This window comes from Nicotiana tomentosiformis, chromosome 12 (assembly GCF_000390325.3).
Source record: "Nicotiana tomentosiformis chromosome 12, ASM39032v3, whole genome shotgun sequence".
Lineage (NCBI taxonomy): Eukaryota > Viridiplantae > Streptophyta > Magnoliopsida > Solanales > Solanaceae > Nicotiana > Nicotiana tomentosiformis.
Window position 1 is genome coordinate 90,017,077 of NC_090823.1, and position 11,939 is coordinate 90,029,015.

An 11,939-nucleotide genomic window follows, 5' to 3' on the forward strand; every position below is an offset into this window, starting at 1 on the left:
CTGACCCCGATATCAAAAAGTCAACCCCCCAATCAAACTTTCCAAAAATTCAACTTTCGCCATTTCAAGCCTAATTCCACTACCGACCTCCAAATAATTTTCTGGACACGCTCCTAAGTCAAAAATCATCATATGGAGCTATTAGAATCATCAAAACTTTATTCCGGGGTTGTTTACACATAGGTCGACATCTGGTCACTATTTCAACTTAAGCTTTAAACCTTGGAACTAAGTGTTCCAATTCATTCCAAAACCTCACCGGACCCGAAACAATTATCCCGGCAAGTCACATAATAGTTGTAAAGCATAATTTGAGTAGTAAATGGGGAAACGGGATTGTAATACTCAGAAAAACCGACCAAGTCGTTACAGAAACCAAGTGCGACTCACTCCTTGTGGTAAACAAAGTTAATGGGACATTCGAGGTCAGGAAAAAATGAATACAGAGATACTTGGACAAGTTACAGGTGACATTACATCGGTTCAAATAATGGACTTTGCAACATGTACCTCGGTATCAAAACAGTGAAGTTTATGCCCTCGCTAACTTAGGATCGCCGGTCGAAGACAACGAGATCAACTCGGGAGAAATTGTACATCTTATAAGATTGGTGGTGGAACAACGCCATGCCTAGATCAACTCAACGATCCTAATTTAGGACTGGAAGAATAAGTACGTGTAATATCTCCAGACATGAAAACTACCCTCGGACCCAAAGGAATAGAGGGCCCTACTAATGAAGGCAACCCAGTTTAGTTTGTCTGATGATGGAACCTTAGTCAGAAGAACGTTCGATGGCCCGATCAAGATATGTTTGGGACCAGGAGACACCGAATACGTTTTGAGGGAAATCCATAAAGGTACCTATGGAAATCATTTGGGCGCCGAATCACTGGTTCAAAAAATAATCAGAGTTGGTTACTACTTGGTCGGTATGGAAAAGGACGCGAAGGAGTTCGTTCGAAAATGTGATGGATGCCAAAGGCATGCTCCGATGATTCATCGAGCAGGAGAGCCGCTACATTCGGTCTTGTCACCATGCCCGTTCATGAAATGGGGGATGGATATCGTTGGCCCCCTTCCGCGGGCACTCGGTAAGGCTTAGTTTATTTTATTTATGACTGACTATTTTTCTAAATAGGTGAAAGCATAGGCATATGAAAAGGTCAGAGAAAAAGAAGTCATTGATTTTATCTGGGACCACATTATATGTCGATTTGGAATACCGGCCGAGATTGTGTGCGACAACAAATAATAGTTCATTGGCAACAAAGTAAGCAAGTTTCTTGAAGACCATAAGATCAAAAGGATCTTTTCCACTCCTTACCACCCTAGTGGGAACGGACAAGCAGAATCCACCAATAAAACCATAATCCAAAACCTCAGAAAGAGGTTGGTCGATGCCAAAGGAAAATGGAAGGAAATGCTACCTGAGGTCCTATGGGCGTACCGTACAACCTCGAAGTTCAGTACTGGATCCACGCCATTTTCTTTGGTTTATGGTACTGATGCTTTAATACCGGTCGAGGTCAGAGAACCGAGCATCAAATTCCAATATGCAACAAAGAAATCAAACAACGAGGCTATTAGTACGAGCTTGGAACTGTTAGATGAAAGGTGTCAAGACGCCCTTGTTCGGTTGGCCGTAAAAAAATGGTGGATCGAGAGATATTATAATCGAAGGGCCAACCTTGGATATTTCAATACTAAGGACTTAGTAATAAGGAAAGTTACACTGAACACCCAAAACCCGAATGAAGGGAAATTAGGGCCAAACTGGGAAGGACCGTACCAAATTATCAAGATCACCGGAAAAGGTTCCTACAAGCTCGAAACAATGAACTGCAAACAATTGCCGAACAACTGGAATATAACTCACTTAAAGCGATATTACTACTATGGTACAATACCGTTCTTTCTTTTATTTTACATTTCAAACTAACACTTGCAGGTGACCAACAAGGGATGATACGAGATCCTAGGTCTGAAAGCACGCGTTGTATTCTTTTTCCCTTAAACCGGTTTTGTCCCTAATGAGTTTTTCGGCAAGGTTTTTATCGAGGTAATAAATAAATTGTGCTAATTTAGAATCGAAGTCCAGCTTCGAACCAGTGACAATGATCACAATAGCATTCGAGGCCTCTCATAGGTCAACCCCGAACACTGGGGGCAATATCCTCGGATATCTAATTTAACAAGGGAAGAAACTTCGTGATTGAAGGGTCTCGATAAATAAGATTTATTGTAAGGGCCAAATAGTCAAATTAACCATTCCCTCTCAAACCGCTCGAGCCCTGGCACAAAACATGTATACGTGTACAACTATTATGCACAAGAAGAAAAAAGAAGATTCTTCTTTGCACATAAACATCTTGTCCCAAAAAATGTCTTGCATTTCTCAAGGAATTTCCTACACCTGATCCCCTAAAGATATCGAGCCCAAGGGCCACCTTAATCTGAGTTCAAACATTCACTTCACTCGGGGACTATAGGCATTGACTAAATTATTTGGCATTGCCCGAATTAAAAAGCTAAGGTCGTTCCGAGTTAAAAACACTCGAGGGCATAAAGCTTATTTGGCATTGCCCGAATTAAAAAGCTAAGGTCATTATAAGTTAATAAAACTCGAGGGCATGAAACTTATTTGGCATTGCCCGAAATAAAGGCTAAGGCCGTTCCGAGTAAAAAAAACTCGAGGGCATGAAGCTTATTTGGCGTTGCCCGAATTAAAAGGCTAAGGCCATTCCGAGTTAATAAAACTCAAGGGAATGAAGCTTATTTGGAATTGCCCGAATTAAAAAGCTAAGGTCATTCCGAGTTAATACAACTCGAGGGCATGAAGCTTATTTGGCATTCCCCGAATTAAAAGGCTAAGATCGTTCCAAGTTAAAAACACTCTAGGGCATGAAGCTTATTTGGCATTGCCCGAATTAAAAGGCTAAGGCCATTCCGAGTTAATAAAACTCGAGGGCATGAATCTTATTTGACATTTCCCTAATTAAAAGGCTAAGGCCATTCCAAGTTAATAAAACTAGAGGGCATGAAGATTATTTGGCATTTTTCGAATTAAAATGCTAAGGCCGTTCCGAGTTAAAAACACTCGAGGGCATGAAGCTTATTTGGCATTGCCCGAATTTAAAGGCTAAGGCTATTCTGGGTTAGTAAAACCCGAGGGCACATAGTTTACTTGACATTGCCTGAACTAAAGGCTAAGTCCATTTCCGGGTTAACGAAACCCGAGATTACAAAAGCTTACGAAAGCACACTCCCAGCATATCATACCCCAAAAAACATAAGTGTTTTGGGGAAATTGTTTTAGGGTAACACCGATAAAACTTTTGAATACAAATAAAAGGAGAAATTCAAAAGTTGTAAAAGGGAAAAGCCTTATATATAAATCAAATTTTCTTTACAAGGATTGAATAGCCCCGATACATAGTTTTTATAAAAGGTCGCTCAACAAAAAGATAGTAAAAACGAAGATCCTAAATGGCCTAATCTTTATCGGGGGCTACTTCATCGCCTATGGGGTCTTCGCCACCATCGGACCCACCGGACTCTTCAGACCCCTCGGAATCCTCCTCAGGATAAGCTAACTTCCAGGCCTTGGCTTCGTACATCTTGGCATTCTCGATTTTAGCCAATATGTCAAAGTCCTAAGCATGGACTCCCTCGAGGGCCTCCCTTCGGGATTGCCACCTCCTGTGCTTCATAATGTTTCTCTCTTGCTCCTGAATGGCCTCGACATTGGCCTTGAACTGGGCTACTTTATCATCGGCCTTGGTCTTGGCCACGATGACCTCTAACTTGGCTGCCTCAAGCTCCTTGGCCAGGTTCTCTTGACCATAAATAGTCGAGTTCAACTGAGATTGGAGTCCCTCGATTGTATTGACCTGCACCGAGTATTTCTCCCTTATAACCTCGGCTGAAGCCAACTACCCCCGGGATGTCTCTTTGTCCGAGGCCAGGCGGTCCATATTTTTCTTCCATTCTTCGGCCTCAGCCTTCACCGTGTCCACCTCCACCTGGAGCAGCTCAATCTGGTCAAGTCTCTTTTATACCTGTGGGTTTGGGTTGTTAGTCAATGTGTCTAAATCATCATCACTAAGTTCGAATATTCATCTTACCTGCTCGACCAAATCGGCATGATCCTTCCGAGACGCTTCTAAATCGGCTAGGAGCCTCTCGCTAAGAAACTTGTAAGTATCCTTCTTCTCAGCAAGCTCTCGAGTCATGGCCTCATGATGCTTGAACTCCACCCGATATCGGAGAAAGGCCTCATGATGAAGCACTGAGGTCTGCAAGCACAAAAGAAAATGTTACGATTGTTCATTATTAAATCTAAGTACGTAATGGAGGGACGTTCGAAATTACCCGATTTAGCGCCTGTTGAGCTTCATTGAACAGGCAGGGCGCTTCCACCTCGTTCATTCTAGCTTGATCCTCTTCGGTCACCAAGCACCGAAGGTAATTGGCAATCCCCACCGGGGTAGAGAGAACTTGGGCACCATCTGGAATGGACATATAAATTGCTCATCTCCGAGTAGGATCAGCACTCGGAGCTGGAAACTGATTCATGAATTTTGGGCTTGAATAAGACCTGCCAGCTCCTGGGGACGGTATCTTCTTTGGTACCGGTAAGTCGCCCAAACCGGTGACATCCTCCAAAGTAGTAGAATCCAGGCCATCTAAGAAAATTTGGAAAGAATCGGCTTCTCCTTGAGCCCCTTCACCGAGGTTACCTTTCAACGTATGAGCCTCGTTTATCATAGAATCGGTAAACGAAGGAGATCCATAGAGATCGATCACCCCAAGAGCCTCCTTAGGCACATTACCTTATGACCGAGAAGTACCGGTCACTGTTTCTTTTTCGACCTCCCTAGATCGGGGAAAAATGGTCTCGACCCTCCCTGGTTCAGAGACTTCAACCACTACTTCTTCCACGGCCTTCATGGCTTGAGGCAATTCGGAACTGCTTCTCACGTGGGTCACCAATTCAGAATCTTCTTCTTCTTCGGACTCATCCCTCAACTGATGGAGTGAGTCTGAAGAGAGTTCTCGGGCACTAGTATTCTTAGGTTTGCGCGCCAGCCGCTTCCTCAATCTCTTCTTTTCAGGGCTCCCGCTTTCTTCTTTTCTTCTCTTTATCCTGCTTTGGAGTAGGGGGATCAGCGTATATGTCATCGTCGGCTGATGGAGGCCTCATTTCGACATCTTTTGGTAGACCTGCAACAAGAAAGTAAAACGATTTAGAGATCGATGATGTGAAAGTAAGATCAAATATAACTAAGAGAAAAATTTCTCACCATGGTTACGGGCCTTCCATCGACCCTTCGAGAGCTCATGCCATAAGCGCTCGGAATAAGGTCTCTGTGTCGCAATACCTTTGACACACTCCTTAAGTCGAGGAACAACACCTAGCATTTGGGAAATATTCGCATCATCACATAACATCGGTGAGAAGGGAGAGAAATGAAAAGCAATAAAATAAATTTTGAAGGCAAAGTTACACTTACGTTTCATGTTCCATTTCTCGAGAAATGGCATATCCGCAGCTGGGTTTAAGTCCGAGTTCCTTACTCTAACAAATCGGCCCAACCAGCCCTGTTCCCGATCCCCGTCGATGCTCGATAATAAGGCCTTAGTGGCTCGACATGCGAGCTTGATTAATCCCCCACGGTAAAGTCGAGGGATATACAGGCACATGAGGTGGTCGAGGGTAAACGGACACCCCTCGAGCTTGCTCACAAAGAAACGAAGCAGAATAACAATCCTCCAAAACGAAGAATGGATCTGCCCGAGCGTCACTTTATACCTTTTGCAAAAGGTTATGATAACAGGGTCTAAAGGACCCAGCGTGAAAGGGTAAGTGTAAACACTTAAACAGCCCTCCACATACGTGGTGATCGATTCCTCGGGGGTAGGGACCACTACGAGTTTATCCCCCCAGTTGCACTACTCTTTGACCTTATCGATGATACTGGCAGTAATAGTACATATGTACCTCGAGACCGGCTCGCACCGACCCGGTACCAAGGGGGTTTTCTCAATCTTGAAGTCGGCCCCGGTTAGGCACCCTGAAGGGACAAACGACTTTAGAGGGGGTTCCGGTGTTGGATCCTCGGTAGCAGCAGGCAAAATATTTTCAGATGGTTTCGAGGAAGAAGGGGTTTCTTTTTAAGGAGCTGATTTGGAAGTCTTTGCCATTTTTTATAAAGAATGTAGAAGAAAGTGTTGGTAAAAGAGGAGGCGTACTTAGCGAAATAACTTATGTATACTTTCAAAAGAACTATAAGAGAAGGTATAATTATCAGATAACTTATAAGAACCCTCAGAAAACTAGAAGGGAAGAAGTTTGAACTTAAGCTTTCAGAAAACCAGTAGATGAGAGGGATGAAGTTTTCTCAAAACACAAGAGAAAATTTTTGAATGTAAAAGTTCTAATGAATGAATGAAAGGGGTATTTATAGTTTTCTCAAACCGGTTCGCTTCCTGTAGCGTCCAACCATCAACTGACACCCATTTAATACCTTGAAGACTGGACCGACGGGATGTTTTCAACTGTTCTTATCACTTACGTCATGAATCCGTCGTCATGATTTATCGGAGTGAGAATCGGGAGCCCGTATCGTTTGTCATCATTTACTCTTTGAAAAAAGGGATTTGACATCGTATTTTGTCTCTTACGTCATGATATATCAAAATGAGAATCTGAGGCTCATATCATTTTTTGTCACCTACTCTCTGAAAAACGAGGAGACTATTTGTGTACGGGTAAAACCAAGCTCGGTGTTCGATCGATCTTGAGAAACGGAGGGCCAAGGTCGGTACATCTGTAATAAAGTAAAAATCAAAGTCCGAGGTTCGATATGACATCCAACATGGTTAGCCGAGGGCGGAATATAATATTCAAGATCGGGCCCAAAGCATCATCAAAACTAGCCATCGAGATTATCAGATTTTTCCTCGAGTCTACCGAAGGCATAACCGGTCATGTTTCTAACGGTCTTGAAGTAAGCTCTGCCAACTCATTCGACAAGGGCCAGTGATCCTTGCCATTAACCAATCATCATGGCAGAATTCATGGAATTAGTCAAAAAGGGAACCAACGGTCTTCAAAATCAAGGACTTATGTTTTTTATAGTACAATTAAATAATACCCTAAAGGGTAGTCTCCCTCAATATATAAAAGGGACTTGACAATCCATGAAGGACATTATAACATATACTGATAAGCAATATATTCTCCAAGCTCCTACTCTTCGATATTTTTCTGTCAATAAAAGCGCATACAACTCAAGGGTGGCTTGCATTCTCAAACTAAAATCATCTAATTACTGCGGTTTGCAGTTATTTTACCGTCATTTATTTTAATTACAATCTAATTTATCACTTTGTATCAAGTTAATCAACATGTCCTTATAACCACTAACAAATTTAATTGTTATCCGATTTTGAGAGTAAACAATAACTCGAGAGATTAAGTTCATAAGAGCATATATACGATAACAAATAAGAGATAAATATTACAACTGCAAAGATGGGAATACTAATTCTAAAATTTAGGGTGAAATACCCATGTAGCTCCCACAGCCAAAACAACAAAAATTGCGTATAATTGTTTTACTATTATTCAGCTCCAGTAGAAGTGATTAAATTGCATACAAAATTGAAGTATGACTTGCCATTAATATATTTGCTATTAATCAGCTATGCAACCTCTAAATCATGTTTTATATTTGCTATTAATCAGCTATGCAATATCTAAATCATAAAAATAGAAATATTGGTTCTTGCAATGTGTTCAGTGACAAAGTTAAAAAGTTAGTTGCATGTACAGTTACTAGCATATGGTATCGGTATTCTAAAATTCAGAACCTCATTTAGTGACTATCGTAGATGCCCTTGTTTGAATATTGGTTGTATAGGGATGACAATGGGGCGGGACGGGTTTGGCAAAACTCACAAAAATTTCAACCTGCCCCGCTCCCGCATATCTATTTTTCAGTTTTCAACTCGCCCCGCCCTACTTGAACCCGCCCCGCCCAGCCCCACTTAAGTTTTTTTTTCTTATTTATTTTAGTTTTTTCTAAAACAAACTAGTTTGATATTTTATTATTTTATAAAATGGAGAGTTTAATATTATTCAAGTCAATTATGTTTTTCTCGTTGTCGTAGTGTGAAACTACATATTCATACCTGTGGAACATATCATTTTATCATTTTATGCTCTTGCAGAAGCTTTACTTTTACAAGAAAATCTTATCCTGTAAATATCATTTTATCATGGTGCGTGTTCATTTCAAAAGATACACTCAACAAGGAAAAACTGTGGATCTCAAACTGAAATTTGGATTTTCTGTAATGGGTTTGTCAAAATCATAGTTTCTCCGCATTGAACCCGCGTTAAAACCGCAACCCGCCCCACCCTACTCTAAAAATTTTAAAAACTATTTTAACCTGCCCTGCACCCGCATAAGAGTAAACCTGGCCCGCACCTGCCCCGCCATCCCTAGTTGAAACGTTAATTGCAAGTGAAAATTGGTAGAATAAGATACTGAGAGAAGATTCTTACCAGTTGGAACCTATTCAGTCGCGGTACGAGTTGGTCTCTGATATGATGGCCCAAACTCCTCTTTAGGTTGGGACAGGCCCAACTGCAGTATAGTCAGGGAAAGGGCCTCTTTTGGTGAGATTGTAGAAATGACGCCAGGTAGCCACTCTAAAGGGTTGTTATTTAGGAATTAGCAAGTGTGTCCTGAATTTTAATTTTCCTGTTCAATTTCTTGGGACAAAAATATCCTGAATTGTCTTGAAGTTAATATTTTTAATTTAAAATTTCAGGACAAAAGGCTAATCTCTAAATAGCATCCGTGAGAATGGCTATCTGTGCACTTACCCTTTGGCTATTACGGAGTTGGGTTGGCTTGACCCACTTGCCAAATTTAGTAATAATCAAGAGATTTTTACCTATATGTACTACATTACTATCACAACCCCAGTGTCCCTCCGTAGGATGTCGTGACGACACCTAGTATCTAAGACTAGGTAAGCCTAACACTTACTGAATTAATAAAAGAAATCAACCAGCAAACGAAGAATATGAGATAAAAATCTTATACACAATTACAATTCCCAAAACCGGTAGTCAAGTCATAAGCTCTACTGAGTTCGCTAAGAAAATCCTTAAGTACAACTGTTCGAAATGGAAATCAAACAATACAAAAATAAAATCAGAAGGTGACTCTGAGGCCTGCAAACGCGACAACAGGTTTACCTTGAGTCTCCACAGCTCGACCCGCCAACTAATAATCAACAACAATTGTGGCACCTGGATCTACATAATAATGTGCAGAAGCGTAGTATGAGTACACCACAGCAGTACCCAGTAAGTATCAAGACTAACCTCGGTGAGGTAGTGACGAGGGACAGTCAAGACACCTACCGGACCAAACAACCTGAACAAGTGTAAAGGTGAACTCACAGAGGAAACAATATTAGTATAAAACTAAGCAAGATAAGGAACACAGATTAATAATTGCAATGATACACTAATAACAACAATATTTAACAGGAAGCAGTCAGGTAATAATGTTGTAGAGTAACTGAACACAATCTAAGTCAGTGAAACCAAATAAAAGAAAACCAGCAACAACCCAATAAGAACAACCGCTCTCACATCATATTTGTCCGAGCATTTTCATGAGGTACCGAACCTCATAATCACAACTCACGGGTCTCAATTCTTGAACCCTAATCACTTGGCACCTTGTGCCCACATTTCAATCCATAACCGCACGGATGACTCATGTGCTAAGAGGACAACTCTCACACAGAAGGCAAGTAGACAAGAGTACATGTAATGGTCAATAACATCAGGACTCATCTCCTTAAACTGATATGGGTGATTCATCTACGTGTATGCTTGTGCAAGTGTTCTACCACAATTTAAGTCCACAATTAAGAGTGTAGATAACGAATGGAACATAAAAAACGATCACCACGAAATATACAGTGTAAATAAGACAGCAATGAAGTGGATGTAACGACAAGCACAACAAGATTAGCTACATAGAACTGAGCAAATAGAACAACATGGAGGAAAACAACTAACAATAAGCTAAGGAAAACAACAATCAAGTACAAGTGCACAGAAAAAGGGAAATGACAACAGAGCCCTCCCGAGGTACCGCCTCATAGTCTCAAATTGTAAAATGAATCACAACAGCACAACAGAAATCTCATGCAAACAATAATAATCGTACGGCAGAAATCCCGTACCACAATAATAACCACACGGCAGAATCCTCGTGCCACTATAATAACCACACGATAGAAACCTTGTTCCACAATAACACACGGCAGAAACAACGTGCTGCCACAATAATAACTGCATGGCAGAAACCTAGTACCACAATAACAACCGCACGACATAAACCTCGTACTGCCACAATAATAATCGCACGGCAGAAACCTCGTGACACACAATACTAAATACAACAACAACAACAACAACAACAACAACAACAACAACAACAACAACAACAACAACAACAATAACAACAACAACAACAACAACAACAACAACAACGACGACGACGATGACGACGACAATAACACAAGAATACGACAAGTAATTCAACTCAGGAACTCCAGAACACAAACACAAAGAGACGGAAAAACGAGATCGCAAGGAAAGACACAACAAGAAAGAATGGTACAACATAGCAATAGCTCAACAAGGAAGAGATACTCTGTTACAATGACTCTACATAAGTATAATTCAACAATAAGAGGGATAGCGTGAATCAATGACTCCAATTAAGGGTAAGTCAATAATGATAAGGGATAACAAAACTTCAATTAGCATTGAAAAATTACGGAAGAGATTCAACAAACTCAATTAAGAATAAGTAGATTATGGAAAAGATAATAATAACTTCAACTGATGATAGGCAATTACGGAAAAGATATCATAGAAATAAAAGAAGCAACAACTTCAGTTAAGACACATAAGAGTTTAATTGGCAAAAAGGATAGATCATGAATAAATTAATTCCAAATAAAGACACGTAGAGGTGAAACTAGTAAAAGGGGGATCTTTCCTAACAAAGCAACATCATATCTAATGAACATAAGAACCTAAGATCCTTAAATGGTCAAATTTTTACAAATAAGCCCGAGCACGTACTCGTCACCTCACGTATACGTACTTCACATGACATAATTAGCACCAAAGACTCACATCCTAAGGGGTAGTTCCCCCACACAAAGTTAGGCAAGATACTTACCTCAAAGAAGCATCATCGTTACTCTAAAATGACCTTCTCGAGTGAAACAACCTCCGTATAGCTCAAATCTAGTCAAAATAACTTCAATTCATAAATTAAACTCATAGAAAACAATTCAAGATAATAAAGCTCCAATCTTTAACAAGAACTAAAAGTCAACCCAAAAGTCAAATCGAAACCCGATAAAATTTATAAATCCCGAACACCCATTCCGATATGAGTTCAACCATATCAAAATTATCAATTTCCGACATCAATTCGTCCTTCAAATCATCATTTTACATTTTGACATATTTCTTCAAATATTCCCATTTTCCTCAACTCAAAACACTAATTTAATGATAAAAATAAAGATGAAATCATGAAGTATAATAAATTTCAGGTGAAGAACACTTACCCCAAAGATTTGCTTGAAAAAACCACGAATAATCGCTTAAATCCGAGATCTACAACTCAACATATGGAGAAAATGGCCAAACCCTCGACTTATAAGATTCTGCCCAGGCACGATCATACTTGCGACGCCTTAGCCGCTTCTGCAGCGCAGCATTTGCGACAAAACATCCGCTTTTGCAGAGAATCACTGGAGGCCGCTCAACGCACCTACAGAAAAAGCCCCGCTTCTGTGCTAACGCATGTGCAGCTAG